Raw genomic sequence first — 16798 nt, forward strand, 5'->3', positions numbered from 1 at the left:
GTGAAGTTCTTATCTCCTACCTGGTTCTGCTGAGACATCAGGAAAAATAAAATCTTTAGTGCCTCTAAATGCAAGAGCTAGGAGAAGGAATGTTGAGGATCATTTTCTCATCCTCACTGTAGCCTCACTTAAAAGGTCAAAGCAAATAAAATCTTTTGGTCCCATTTTAGTAATGAATATCTTGGAACAAGCTCTATGAAGCATTTATGACTTTATTCTCAGTTTTCCAAAATAGGATATAACTTGTTTCAATTGCTTACAACACAGGGGCAAACCACGTATGATGAACGCATTCTGTTTGAAATCAATTTCCTTCATCATTGTATTAGATTGACTGCTCTGAACTGGGAAGTATTATTTTCCCATTGTGCTTTTGCAAAACTGCCCACTCTTGGAGCTTTGTGGCTGTGAGCTCCTGATTAGTTTAATTGTTTTTTTTTTTTTTCTTCTTCTACTTTCCTGGCTACAAGGACTTAACACTTTACTTACCTTTGAGTAGCAGGGCAGCACCACAGGGAAGGTAGAATAAACAGGATGATTAAACAACCAGCATGCAGCAAGGGGGCAATATTTCAATAGCAAATATTGCTACCCATATACCTCAACAGAATGTGCTAAAGTAAACAAAATGATAGCATAATTATAGTAGTTCCAATTATGTTAATTAGACTGCATACACGCTTCATTGATAAGCAACTGTGCTGCAGAGAAATGCTGTTAAGCCTGGTACTTCAGCAGCTTTGTGGCGCATATGCTACTATATTCTTGGGTAACATTTAGCCTCTCACAATTTTTGTCTTTCTTTTCTAATGCTTTTGTTGAAAAATAAATAAATAAAAGGGTGTGCTACCCCACATTTTAGAGAAGTTAAGAGATTCCCAATCAGATTCTATACTAAGTTCCTCAGTGTTTTGGTCCCTTCTCCTGGAACCTCAAGTGAAAAATATTAACATGTCCCATTTGACTAATTAAAATCCAGCTTAAGAAAATGGATTTGCTTTCAGTTGACTCCAAATCACATCCTTTGCTTTGATATCACCCATAAAAGAGAACCCCTGAGGCAAGAGGCCACCACAAGCTGTTGTTCACATAGCAGGGTGCATTTCCGGGGATCTAAAAATTGGAGGGGTTTCTGGGATTGTTGGTGTATTTTGGTAGATTCATGGGACACCTGATTGTTTTAAAGGAAGGTGTGAATTGCAAAGAAATAGAAACTATAAAAAGACAAATCAAGAAGAAAACTATAAATGCTCAGAAAGGGAAACTTACAGTTGTAAGCTAATTAGACCACTTACATATTAAAAGTGATAACACAATTAAAATAATACAATGATTTAAATATGGAGCAGTTAAAAAAAATTCAAAAATAAATTAAAAAAATAGCTTAAAGCCTAAGCTAACCAAGGAATTCAAGAAGGAAAAAGAGTTCGTTACTTGGTCCAGATATTACCTGAAAAACATTGTCATAAAAATGTAGTAAACAATTGCTTCAAGATGAAAAAAAAGAGTTGTGTTTTTTTACCCAAAAGGTTGCTAGGAAATTAGCAGCTATATGAATTACTTATCAAATCAGAGAATAAAATGCAAAATAATATAGTGTTTTATAGTCATTGTGACATAGTAGAATTTTGCTTATCAAAAAGAAGCCTTCGCTAGTGAAACTCCACCTTTGCACCTCTTCCCTCTCCCCCCGTCCCTTATTAGGAGTTCATTTAATCAGTTTCCCACTTTCTCTTCTTTCTTTCTTATTCTCTACCTGTCTTTTTCTCATAAACTCTGCTCAAGTCTCTCAAATTTAATATCTTTTATTTTCCATATTTCTCTCCTCTCAAGATTCACATTTTTCTCTTTGCTAGAGCACTTAAAAGAATGGGTGACAATCACTCTCTGAATGTTGTCACTGTCACTATTGAGTAAAAGTTGCAATGGATTAGGTTTTAAACAAACCAGTAGTCCCTTTTCAAAGCAAGGCTAAATTCTTGTTGGATTCTGCCTTTGTTATCAATGCAATTAGGTTGACCTTTAGACCTGGTATGCCTAAAATAGACTTTTTATACCTAGTATTTGCCATTTAAAAATTTCAGCCTCAGTTTTTCCAGTGTGCATGAGGTTTGTTTTCCATAACCTTGAATATTGAGCAAAAAGAAACACCAAGAAAAATAAAAGAATACTAAGAAAATCTATAACAGACAAACGTGTAAAAATATCAAAGAACAAATGCCCTCTGGGGAAAGGTCAAAAAAAATGCTGAGCTGATTTCTTGTAGACAAGAAAAGCTAAGGGTTGGTAACTGACCATCTGTAATTATGTGAAAGATTATTAGGATAGAGTATGTTGCCAGCTGCTCTCCTCTCTGCTGAAAGTAGAAGGATGGGATTAAATTATAACCAGAGAGATTATGTTAGACATAAGGAAGAACACTGTAGCTTTAGGGGGATATTCTCTAAGATGGATTATCAAAGGACAGTGTAAAATCCTCAATACAGAATTGTGAAAAGTTTAAAAATGGAGCAGACTCCTTTCTCTGTCTCAGGTAGTTTCAGTCATTTTTTTGTAGGTAGAATGGATATTTGCATTAAAAATTGTTTCTAGATGATTCTGCTTACAAATATATCTGGAGATACCATCAATGTGAACAAAATGAAAAGGGAATGCTTTAGTTTTGGATAAATATTTTATTTGCCCAGAGCACAGTTTCTCTTACTCTTTCTGGCCTCAGCCTGATAATTCCATATGTATTTTTACTATTCGTTTAAGTACAAATGTCTCAAGGTAGAAAGATTGATTAAATGACCTCTTGTGATTCCTTCTGCCTTATTATTCTAATTTTTCAGCTTCTACAGTGAGATGAGAGCATGACAGAAAACCTGTGTTCTTTGTCCTTCTAATTATCAAGGGACTATGAAGACACATGTTTGGACTCCCGCATTTGCTATAGAAACACATGTGTAACACCCTCAGGATTGTTGTGTCTTTTCAGAAATGCATGCCTTTGGAAGTAAGCCTATGGGTGGGCTTCTCTCTTTTAGAGACATTATGAAAAGACATAGAAATTTCTACATGGCCCTTCGGATTAGGTAGGCAAAAGGTGATATGGCATAATACTAAAGCTGCACATGACAACTGAATGCCTCATACCCAAAATACTCAACAATAGAGAAATCACCAGAGAACTTGTAAATAAAAATGTTATGTAGGTAATCCCCACAGAAGTAATATATTTGCTAATATTTGTGGATTTTCCTCACAAAAGTGCCTCTCACATAATCATTAACATCTCTATGCTTTCTTTAGATACTGACACAGTATTTCACATTTAAATGCCAGTTTCTAAAAGCCTTGGCAAGATAGAAAACACAGTCTATGGCAAGGATTCAGGCAAATCAAAATGCTTGCTCCTGAGGGGCAAGGAATCAAAACAACTGCAGAAGGCACTGCTAGAACCTAAATTCAATCAGCAGATATTTATTAGGGCCCTACTCCCTGCTGGGAGCTGTGGATAAAACAATGAAAAAAACAAACTTGGTACTTGCCCTCTTGAACTTTAGAGCCTATAGAAGGATGCACATTCTAATGTAAATATTATGCAAAAAACATTTTAATACTGTGATAAATAGAAAAAAAGGGGATCTATAAAAGGTTTAAATATATATATAAAAGGCTTCCTTGAGAAAGTGAGCTTTTATCTGAGATTTGAAGGATGTCTAGCTATTTGAAAACTAATATTTTTGGAAGATAGGGGTATAGATGGAGGGCACAAAAATATTTCTACAGAGAATATAGCTTATACAAAGGCCCTGAGGTGGGAGGAACATGAAGAAATGAAAGAAGGATCACAGCCGGGTGCGGTGGCTCACGCCTTTAATCCCAGCACTTTGGAAGGCCGAGGTGGGTGGATCACAAGGTCAGGAGATCAAGACCATCCTGGCTAACATGGTGAAACTCCGTCTCTAATAAAAATACAAAAAAAAAAAGAAATAATAATAAGCTGGGTATGGTGGCAGGTGCCTGTAGTCCCAGCTACTTGGGAGACTGAGGCAGAAGAATGGTGTGAACCCAGGAGTCAGAGCTTGCAGTGAGCTGAGATTGCGCCACTGCACTCCAGCCTGGGCAACAGAGCAAGACTCCATCTCAAAAAAAAAATAAAGGAAAGAAAGAAAGATCATGTAAGATGAGCTGGAGAAGTAGGCAAGGGTTAGATTATACAAAGTTTATATGACTGATAGATGCAGAGTCTATGGATTCCATTTGTATCCCAACAAATACAGGGAAACTATTGAAGAGTGCTTTGAAAGGGAGCAATATAATGAAACCTGTACTTTTAAAACATCACCTTTCAGTATGAAGAATGGATTTACATGGGGCAAGACTGGCTGCTGGAAAATCAGTGAAAAGTGTATTACAATAACATAGCAGCTGAAGATGATGGTTTGACTAGAATTCTGGTAGTGGAAATGGACAGAAGTAAAAAAGTTCAAAAAACTGTTAGAAGGTAAATATTTAGGAAGTAAATAAGAGATATTTAGAAGCATTCTATTTTGGATTGTAAATGGGGTATACTAAAGGAAATTACCAAAACTGACTTCTAGGGACTATCTAGTATCTCATGGAACAATAAAAAGAGAACCATGCTTTAGATCAGAGCTTGCAAATTTTTTCTATAAACATCCAGATAGTAAATATTTTAAGATTTAAGGGGGCATACAGCCTCTGTCACAACTACTCAACTTTTCTAGGACAGCAAGAAAAATTGTCTGTGTAAGCAGCCACAGACAAATGTAAATGAATAGGCTTGGCTGTGTTCCAATAAAACTTTATTAACAAAAACAGGCAGCGACCCAGCTTTGGCCCCGGGGCATATTTTGCCCATTCGTTTTAGATGATGAACACTGTGATTACACAGGCTGTTGTTTACAATGATGGCACTAAATCATGCAAAAAAAAAAAAATTAAATTTTGTTTAGTGTTTTCTGCTGAATCAAAGCCATGAATATTTGAAATACTTAGAAAAATCTAGAGAAATTTACTGAAGTCAATTTTACTGCTTAAAAGCTTACCTGAATTTTTCAGACAACAAAAGCAAATATTGAATGCTTTATTCCCTGATAACACAAGATGAAAACGGGGTTTTAATATTAATATTGTTAGCTAAGCTTCAGAAAGGTCAGCTTCAAGGCAGTTGGAGTTACATTTATTTCATTGTAAAGAACTGAGGCAGCAACAAATATTAGCATCATAATATCTAACTGTAAGTCACTATAATATCACCTTGCTAGTGAATGACATTATTTCTCAGTTGCTATATTTGTAGAAAGAAAAAGATATTCCTTCAAAGAATTTGTCATAATCTCTCTGAATTATTTATTCTTGGCAATGTATGTTTAGGTAGATTTCAAGAACATAAACAAGAACAAATACCATTATGAGAACTCCATGAAGACTGACTCAAATGTTCTTTCATTGAAAATAATTTCTTTTAAAAACAATTCTACAGAATAAATATGGAAAAATTATTAAGTTCAAAAAGTTGTTTGGAAAATTCCTACATCTATGGCAATTCCTTCTTAAAACCCTCAGTGCATAAAGTCAACTGGGCATATGTAACCATATGTGTCCAGATTCCAAACCAGATAGTCAAACAAACTTTTCTGATACCTAGATTATAGAATCTCAGAAAGCTTGAAAAATCAAGGAGTTAAGTTCCATAACAATATAATTTTGTTTCTTACAAAGATATTTTCTAGATATTACATGAATTTTCCTTTACTTAATATCTATCTTGATTATCTATACACACTTTTAAGATTCTTAAATTCTAGTAAGCTGTATTTTGGAAAATAGATAAAACAGATAAATTAACTATTTTGCCAAGAATTCTTTGTTTCATGAGCTGAGAAGCCCAAACTTTTTTAAAAAATAAATTTATTTTAAAATCGTAATTATTTGAAACATTACACTCAGAATCAATGAGTTCTCATGGCAACTTATCTCCTAGAGAGCAAGCATGGTAACATTCTTGTCTGAGGTAGCTGACCTAACAGGTGTTTTCCTTTTCTATACAATTTTATGAAGCTATGAAATCTTCATTAAGTTGTAGGTCATAGGCATCTCTCCTGGAACCAGCTGTGCCAAATAAGCATGAGAATTTTTTGATATTCCAATGTTCCTTAGTAAAATGAGAACCTAAAAACAAAACCCAGAAAAGAAAACACCCAGGTGCTGTTTGAAACTCTGTTAAGTAGGCTAATGTGCTTTCCCTATTAACTCATTATTAAAATGCTATTACACTTTTTACCTGTAGCTATTCGAAGGCGGACCTAATCCTTAACTCCCAATTTTTTAATCTCTTTTGCCCTAGCTAAAAGAGGAATCAGTACTAGTTGTAGATCACTTAGCTTTTTGTTTGTTAATTCAATCAAAATGTTAATGCTTTCTACGTTCATATTACTAGAATATGTATAGAGGGAGGGGAAATTTAAAAATTGTAAGACACAGGCCAGGAGCGGTGGCTCACACCTGTAGTACCAGCACTTTGGGAGGCCAAGGCAGGCAGATTACGAGGTCAGGAGGTCCAGAACATCCTGGCCAACATGTTAAAACCCCATCTCTATTAAAAATACAAAAAAATTATCCAGGCATGGTGGTACACACCTATAAATCCCAGCTACTCGGGAGGCTGAGGCAGGAGAATCACTTGAACCCAGGAGGTGGAGGTTGCAGTGAGCTGAAATTGTGACACTTTGTACTCCAGGCTGGGTGACAAGAGTGAAACTCCATCAAAAAAAAAAAAAAAAAAAAAAAAAAGAAGACACAGACTCTGCTCTTGCAGAAATTAACCACAGAGATGGAATATAAATTTAGAGGGAATTAATGGTAAGTGGAAGTTCATGATAGACCAAAAATAACCATTCAAAGAAGAAACTGCTTTGGGCTTCACGTGGAATGCTTCATAGAAGATGGAGAATTGTGCTCCTTTTAGAAGGATGGATAAGATTAGAAAAGATAGTCAAAGTGGCAGGCAATTTATGTAGGATGCATAATATAAGCCAATGCTCAGAGTCTGAAATAAGCATGGTAGACTTACGGGATGGTAAAGTACCATCCTGAATAGGGCAGGATTTGCAGATCAGTGAATAGAGTTATAGGTTCAGTGACTCATCAGCAGAGGAATTTCCACTTGTTCCATGGTAGCATCAAAGAATTAAGTAATTTCCAGGAGAAGTTAGTAAAACAGAAAAAAAAAATGGCTAGGAAAAAAATCAAAACAAAATGATGCCACAAAATCTTCGAGAGAGAAGAATCTTAAAGGTAGGAAGGGATCAATAGTGTTGAACATTAATTGGAGAATAACAAATTGACACAGGTTTTGATGATTAATCAGTCATTGGAGCAGTAGGGAGAGCAGTCTCAGTAGACTGCTGTGGACACAAACCAGATTGAATTAAGTTTAGGACAGATGTGCGCCGAATGAATTGAAAATGTACATGTGAGTCTGGAAGCTGTAGTGTCTACATAAGGATGGTTGACTTGCACATGTTTTACACTCACATTCTCACTGAAATGACAGGAAATATATTTACAAGTAGAATTTATGACAGTGCTGAAAAATAAGTATACTCAAACTTTTGTCTTATTTGGGATGACAGTTATGGGGGTTAATACATTATCAATGTTGTGTGAATATGATTGTTAAAATGTTAATAGTCATTTCACTGTAAATCATATCTGCAGCTATATATTTACATCTATTGATATAGATTACTGAGTGCCATTATCAGACAAAATAAATTTGAGGTATATGAGGGAAAGTAAATGGAATTACATATACTCAGCAGAACAAAACAGTAACACAAATCACAGAAAATTCTACTGGTTAGAACCCATTTGTCCCAACAAAACTTCTTAGCAACTTAAATCTCAGGAGCAGGAATGTGCCAAGGATTCACTCAAGGGAGAGAACTACTTGGGAGACAGTGATACAGCTTCAGAGAAAATACAAACCAGAAAATTAAACTCACCAATGTATTCTTTCACCTATCGTTTCACAGGAAACAAAGATCACCATTCAAGAAACATACATAAAATAAAAAAGAATGCTAAAGATGAACACCTGGGGGAAACAGAGATACACAGAAAAGAGAATAAAACTTAAATCATTTTAAATAATTTCAGAGTGATTAAAAAAGACTCTGAATCTACAAAGGAAACCAACAAGATGCAATAAAATAGCAATAAAAAATAAAGGATTCTTGGAAATAAAGCATGTTAGGTAAAAGTTTTAAAAAATAGACGGGCTGAATAAGTGAAAGGATGTTGCCAAAGAATGTAAACTCAAGAGTAAAAGAAATAAAAAATAAAAACATTACAGAGATATGCAGAATTCCACTCTATCCAATATTCATATACTAGGAGAGAAGAGGAATGAGAAAATAAATAATCAAAAGATAGTTTTTAGAAGAATGACCTGAAAACGATCCAGTTTTCACATTGAAAAGCATGCTGGGTATCTAGTAAGGTAAAATACAAGCAAACACTTTCATTCATTCGTCCTTTATCAAAGATTTCATGTAATATTTACTATATGCCTGGCTCCATTCTAGGGATTAGGGACTGCCATGAACAGGACAGACCAAATTCTCCCTCTATGGATCTTACATTATAAAGATCATAGATAAAATATATTAATTAACAAATAAAAGTTAAATAAATTATCTGAAGAAAGAAGTATAGGTAATAATAAATAATGACCATATGGAGCTACTTTATACTGGGATAGCAGTGAAGGTACCTCTGAGGAACTGGTATTTGCTGTGAGAGCTGAATGGCAGGAAAATGCTAGCCATGAAAAGATCTGGGAGAAGAGTATGCCAAGCAGAGGGAATATCAGGTGAAATTTCCAAACACCACAGCTTAAAAACATATACATAGGAAACATCAACCATCCTGGAGTGAGAATGACTCTGGAATGAGAACTCTCATCTTTAAAACTACATGGCAGAAAAAGAAGAAAATAATTTTAAGTCTAGGATTTTGTAAAAAGTCAAACTACCATTCAAATACTTTTTAGACATGCAAGGACACAGGGTTTATTCTGAGAGGAAAAAACCTTTAATAAATATTTCAGCAGAATGAGAAAAGAACACAAAAAAATAGATAACATGAGATGGATTAATACAAATCGATAAAATACATGGTTACATCTAAACACTTACTGATAATAGAACTGTGAGGATTAACTCAATTGTTGAGTGTTCTGATCATAGCTGCAGAAAAACCACCCCAAACTTAGTTGTGCAAAATTATCACTTATTTTTATTATCTATAAAAGTTATGGAAGTGACTCAGCTCAACTAGAAGGTTCTCAGTTGGGGTTGCTAATGTGATTGCAATCAAGCGATGGATAGAGGTAGAGTCATCTCCATGACTTCCTGACTCATATTTGAGACTTGATACTGCCTAAAAATTGGGACTGTTCGCTGAAACACCTCATGAAGCCTCTCTATGTGGCCTGGGCTTCCTTTAAGCACAGCAACTAGGTTCCAAGAGCGACTATTCCAAGGAGAAAACCAGGTGAAAGCTGTATCTCTTTTGTGATTTGGCCTCAGAAATTATACAGCATAGCTTCCACCAGCTCCTATTCACTAGAAGCAAGTCGCTATAGACCAGGCCAAATTCAAGGGAAGAGGAATTAGATTGACATATTTTAAAGTGACTACACTAAGAAAAGATACATAAAAAATAGTGCCACAAATACAACAAAAAAAGTAACAATCTGGTGGTGAGCAAAAAGGAAGAAGTAAAAACATACTCAAACCCTTGTCTTATTTGGGAGGGCGTGTCAAAAGGGTTAATGAATTATCGTTGTTAATGGAAAACATCAACGTAAGTTCAAATATGTTTGTTAAAATGGCAATGGTCCTCACACTATCTAATTCTATCTATATCCCCATAACTTTCTCCAGTGAAATGCTATTTCATTAAACAATTTATCTTGAAGATTCTCCCTTTATCATTTAATTACACCTCTTTTTACAGGCAAAACTGTCCATCACCTTCAATACTTATGCAATCGGGCTATATCCTCATTACTGACCTCCTGGCTACTGTCAGTCCTCTGACTCAGAATCTTCCTCCTTTACTATGGTAATCTATGAAAAGTCAGTTTCTTTTAATAACCTATCGTTTAAACTTGCCTTCAAATCCCTGAACCTTTCTTATCAAGTGACCCTCATCTCCAATACACTGAGATTCACCTATAACCATTACCAAACTCTCAATTCAGTTATCATTAAGAATTACTCCACTTCACTTTCTGATGGTAACCCTTACCCTCAAACTCTGACTACATCACTCTTGCATCTTGTAGAGACATCAATTTTTTATTGTCTTCCAGCTTATTCGCCCTCTTGCTCATCACTTTCCTTATATACCCTGTACTAAAATGTTTATCATCTTCATTATCTTGCAGATATGCTAAATTTCCTTACATCTTTAGCTTATCCAAACAACACAAAATCGATGTTGTCAAACTCTGCCTTCTCTTCTACACCAAGAAAACAGCAACAACAACAATATGATTTGGCATGACAAAAAATTCAGTCTCTGTTGTCAGCTAGGTACCCAGAACTGCCAATAAATGATTTTTATATATTCTTAGTCAGAAATATATCATTCCAACATTTGTGTTGCCCTTATCAATCATGAAGAAGTTTTTATTGCTCTTCTCAAGCATCTGACACCATTCTAGCTCCTTCATTCTCAGTAAATAAGTTTATCTATTACAGGACAAAAATCAAGGTCATTAAGAGAAAATTCTTCAAATCTCCCTCAATTTGCTGATTCCCCTATACACAAATCTGTCTACCTTGCATCCATCAAAAATATTTTCCTTCATCTTTATAAGATGAAGCCATCCTCCTCATACTACTTGTGTCTTTGAACTCTTTGTGTATCCTGAAAATAAGTTGTCTTTCATTCATCTCTATGCTAGTTCCTCTCCTTTCAGCCAATAAACATTCTCTAGTTTTTCATTTTAAAAAAAAGGGGGGGGCGGAGAAAGATGGCTGAATAGGAACAGCTCCAGTCTCCAACTCCCAGCACGAGCGACACAGAAGACCGGTGATTTCTGCATTTTCAACTGAGGTACTGGGGTCATCTCACTAGGGAGTGCCGGACAATCGGTGCTGGTCAGCTGCTGCAGCCTGACCAGCGAGAGCTGAAGCAGGTGGAGGCATCGCCTCACCTGGGAAGCGCAAGGCGGAAGGGAATCCCTTTTCCTAGCCAGGAGAACTGAGACACACAACACCTGGAAAATCGGGTAACTCCCACCCCAATACTGCGCTTTAAGCAAACAGGCACACCAGAAGAATATATCCCACACCTGGCCAGGAGGGTCCCACGCCCACCGAGCCTCCCTCATTCCTAACACAGCAGTCTGCTGGCGATCTAACCGCAAGGCAGCAGCGAGGCTGGGGGAGGGGCGCCCACCATTGCTGAGGCTTAAGTAGGTAAACAAAGTCGCTGGGAAGCTCGAACTGGGTGGAGCTCACAGCAGCTCAAGGAAACCTGCCTGTCTCTGTAGACTCCACCTCTGGGGACAGGGCACAGCTAAAAAACACCAGGGGAAGCAACAGAGGCCTGTGCAGATGCGAACAACTCTGTCTGACAGCTTTGAAGAGAGCAGTGGATCTCCCAACATGGTGGTTGAGATCTGAGAACGGGCAGACTGCCTGCTCAAGTGGGTCCCTGACCCCTGAGTAGCCTAACAGGGAGACATCCCCCACTAGGGGCAGTCTGACACCCCACACCTCACAGGGTGGAGTACACCCCTGAGAGGAAGCTTCCAAAGTAAGAATCAGATGGGTACACTCGCTGTTCATCAATATTCTATCTTCTGCAACCTCCGCTGCTGATACCCAGGCAAACAGGGTCTGGAGTGGACCTCAAGGAATCTCCAACAGACCTAGAGCTGAGGGTCCTGACTGTCAGAAGGAAAACTATCAAGCAGGAAGGACACCTATACCAAAACCCCATTAGTATGTCACCATCATCAAAGACCAGAGACAGATAAAACCACAAAGATGGGGAAAAAGCAGGGCAGAAAAGCTGGAAATTCAAAAAATTAGAGCGCATCACTCCGTGCAAAGCAGCGCAGCCCATCGCCAGCAACGGATCAAAGCTGGTCAGAGAATGACTTTGATGAGATGAGAGAAGAAGGCTTCAGTCCATCAGACTTCTCAGAGCTAAAGGAGGAATTATATACCCAGCGCAAAGAAACAAAAAATCTTGAAAAAAGAGTGGAAGAATTGACAGCTAGACTAATTAATGCAGAGAAGATCATAAACGAAATGACAGAGATGAAAACCATGACACGAGAAATACATGACAAATGCACAAGCTTCAGTAACCGACTCGATCAACTGGAAGAAAGAGTATCAGCGATTGAGGATCAAATGAATGAAATGAAGCGAGAAGAGAAACCAAAAGAAAAGAGAAGAAAAAGAAATGAACAAAGCCTGCAAGAAGTATGGGATTATGTAAAGAGACCAAATCTACGTCTGATTGGGGTGCCTGAAAGTGAGGGGGAAAATGGAACTAAGTTGGAAAACACTCTTCAGGATATCATCCAGGAGAACTTCCCCAACCTAGCAGGGCAGGCCAACATTCAAATTCAGGAAATACAGAGAACGCCACAAAGATACTCCTCCAGAAGAGCAACTCCAAGACACATAATTGCCAGATTCACCAAAGTTGAAATGAAGGAAAAAATCTTAAGGGCAGCCAGAGAGAAAGGTCGGGTTACCCACAAAGGGAAGCCCATCAGACTAACAGCAGATCTCTTGGCAGAAACTCTACAAGCCAGAAGAGAGTGGGGGCAATATTCAATGTTCTTAAAGAAAAGAATTTTAAACCCTGAATTTCATATCCAGCCAAACTAAGTTTCATCAGTGAAGGAGAAATAAAATCCTTTACAGATAAGCAAATGCTTAGAGATTTTCTCACCACCAGGCCTGCCTTACAAGAGACCCTGAAGGAAGCCCTAAACATGGAAAGGAACAACCAGTACCAGCCATTGCAAAAACATGCCAAAATGTAAAGACCATCGAGGCTAGGAAGAAACTGCATCAACTAACAAGCAAAATAACCAGTTAATATCATAATGGCACGATCAGGTTCACACATAACAATATTAACCTTAAATGTAAATGGACTAAATGCTCCAATTAAAAGACACAGACTGGCAAACTGGATAAAGCGTCAAGACCCATCAGTCTGCTGTATTCAGGAGACCCATCTCACATGCAGAGACATACATAGGCTCAAAATAAAGGGATGGAGGAAGATCTACCAAGCAAATGGAGAACAAAAAAAAGCAGGGGTTGCAATCCTAGTCTCTGATAAAACAGACTTTAAACCATCAAAGATCAAAAGAGACAAAGAAGGCCATTACATAATGGTAAAGGGATCAATTCAACAGGAAGAGCTAACTCTCCTAAATATATATGCACCCAATACAGGAGCACCCAGATTCATAAAGCAAGTCCTTAGAGACTTACAAAGAGACTTAGACTCCCATACAGTAATAATGGGAGACTTCAACACTCCACTGTCAACATTAGACAGATCAACGAGACAGAAAGTTAATAACGATATCCTGGAATTGAACTCATCTCTGCAGCAAGCAGACCTAATAGACATCTATAGAACTCTCCACCCCAAATCAACAGAATATACATTCTTCTCAGCACCACATCGCACTTATTCCAAAATTGACCACATAATTGGAAGTAAAGCACTCCTCAGCAAATGTACAAGAACAGAAATTATAACAAACTGTCTCTCAAACCACAGTGCAATCAAACTAGAACTCAGGACTAAGAAACTCAATCAAAACCGCTCAACTACATGGAAACTGAACAACCTGCTCCTGAATGACTACTGGGTACATAACGAAATGAAAGCAGAAATAAAGATGTTCTTTGAAACCAATGAGAACAAAGATACAACATACCAGAATCTCTGGGACACATTTAAAGCAGTGTGTACAGGGAAATATATAGCACTAAATGCCCACAAGAGAAAGCAGGAAAGATCTAAAATTGACACTCTAACATCACAATTAAAAGAACTAGAGAGGCAAGAGCAAACACATTCAAAAGCTAGCAGAAGGCAAGAAATAACTAAGATCAGAGCAGAACTGAAGGAGATAAGAGACACAAAAACCCTCCAAAAAATCAATGAATCCAGGAGTTGGTTTTCTGAAAAGATCAACAAAATTGACAGACCGCTAGCAAGGCTAATGAAGAAGAAAAGAGAGAGGAATGAAATAGATGCAATAAAAAATGATAAAGGGGATATCACCACCGACCCCACAGAAATACAAACTACCATCAGAGAATACTATAAACGCCTCCACGCAAATCAACTGGAAAATCTAGAAGAAATGGATAATTTCCTGGACATTTACACTCTCCCAAGACTTAACCAGGAAGAAGTTGAATCCCTGAATAGACCAATAGCAGGCTATGAAATTGAGGCAACAATTAATAGCCTACCCACCAAAAAAAGTCCAGGACCAGATGGATTCACAGCTGAATTCTACCAGAGGTACAAGGAGGAGCTGGTACCATTCCTTCTGAAACTATTCCAATCAATAGAAAAAGAGGGAATCCTCCCTAACTCATTTTATGAGGCCAACATCATCCTGATACCAAAGCCTGACAGAGACACAACAAAAAAAGAGAATTTTAGACCAATATCCCTGATGAACATCGATGCAAAAATCCTCAATAAAATACTGGCAAACCAGATTCAGCAGCACATCAAAAAGCTTATCAACCATGATCAAGTGGACTTCATCCCTAGGATGCAAGGCTGGTTCAACATTCGCAAATCAATAAACATAATCCAGCATATAAACAGAACCAAAGACAAGAACCACATGATTATCTCAATAGATGCAGAAAAGGCTTTTGACAAAATTCAACAGCCCTTCATGCTAAAAACGCTCAATAAATTCGGTATTGATGGAACGTACCTCAAAATAATAAGAGCTGTTTATGGCAAACCCACAGCTAATATCATTCTGAATGGGCAAATACTGGAAAAATTCCCTTTGAAAACTGGCACAAGACAGGGATGCCCTCTCTCACCACTCCTATTCAACATAGTGTTGGAAGTTCTGGCTAGGGCAATCAGGCAAGAGAAAGAAATAAAGGGTATCCAGTTAGGAAAAGAAGAAGTTAAATTGTCCCTGTTTGCAGATGACATGATTGTATATTTAGAAAACCCCATCGTCTCAGTCCAAAATCTCCTTAAGCTGATAAGCAACTTCAGCAAAGTCTCAGGATACAAAAATAATATTCAAAAATCACAAGCATTCTTATACACCAGTAACAGACAAGCAGAGAGCCAAATCAGGAATGAACTTCCATTCACAATTGCTTCAAAGAGAATAAAATACATAGGAATCCAACTTACAAGGGAGGTAAAGGACCTCTTCAAGGAGAACTACAAACCACTGCTCAGAGAAATAAAGGAGAACACAAACAAATGGAAGAACATATCATGCTCATGGATAGGAAGAATCAATATCGTGAAAATGGCCATACTGCCCAAGGTTATTTATAGATTCAATGCCATCCCCATCAAGCTACCAATGAGTTTCTTCACAGAATTGGAAAAAACTGCTTTAAAGTTCATATGGAACCAAAAAAGAGCCCGCATTGCCAAGACAATCCTAAGTCAAAAGGACAAAGCTGGAGGCGTCACGCTACCTGACTTCAAAGTATACTACAAGGCTACAGTAACCAAAACAGCATGGTATTGGTACCAAAACAGAGATATAGACCAATGGAACAGAACAGAGTCCTCAGAAATAATACCACACATCTACAACCATCTGATCTTTGACAAACCTGATAGAAACAAGAAATGGGGAAAGGATTCCCTATTTAATAAATGGTGCTGGGAAAATTGGCTAGCCATAAGTAAAAAGCTGAAACTGGATCCTTTCCTTACTCCTTATACGAAGATTAATTCAAGATGGATTAGAGACTTAAATGTTAGACCTAATACCATAAAAACCCTAGAAGAAAATCTAGGTAGTACCATTCAGGACATAGGCATGGGCAAGGACTTCATGTCTAAAACACCAAAAGCAACAGCAGCAAAAGCCAAAATTGACAAATGGGATCTAATTAAACTAAAGAGCTTCTGCACAGCAAAAGAAACTACCATCAGAGTGAACAGACAACCTACAGAATGGGAGAAAATTTTTGCAATCCATTCATCTGACAAAGGGCTAATATCCAGAATCTACAAAGAACTCAAACAAATATACAAGAAAAAAACAAACAACCCCATCAAAAAGTGGGGAAAGGATATGAACAGACATTTCTCAAAAGAAGACATTCATACAGCCAACAGACACATGAAAAAATGCTCATCATCACTGGCCATCAGAGAAATGCAAATCAAAACCACAATGAGATACCATCTCACACCAGTTAGAATGGCAATCATTAAAAATCAGGAAACAACAGGTGTTGGAGAGGATGTGGAGAAATAGGAACACTTTTACACTGTTGGTGGGACTGTAAACTAGTTCAACCATTATGGAAAACAGTATGGCAATTCCTCAAGGATCTAGAACTAGATGTACCATATGACCCAGCCATCCCACTACTGGATATATACCCAAAGGATTATAAATTATTCTACTACAAAGACACATGCACACGTATGTTTATTGTGGCACTATTCACAATAGCAAAGACTTGGAATCAACCCAAATGTC

This window comes from Rhinopithecus roxellana, chromosome 9 (assembly GCF_007565055.1).
Source record: "Rhinopithecus roxellana isolate Shanxi Qingling chromosome 9, ASM756505v1, whole genome shotgun sequence".
Classification (NCBI taxonomy): Eukaryota; Metazoa; Chordata; class Mammalia; order Primates; family Cercopithecidae; genus Rhinopithecus; species Rhinopithecus roxellana.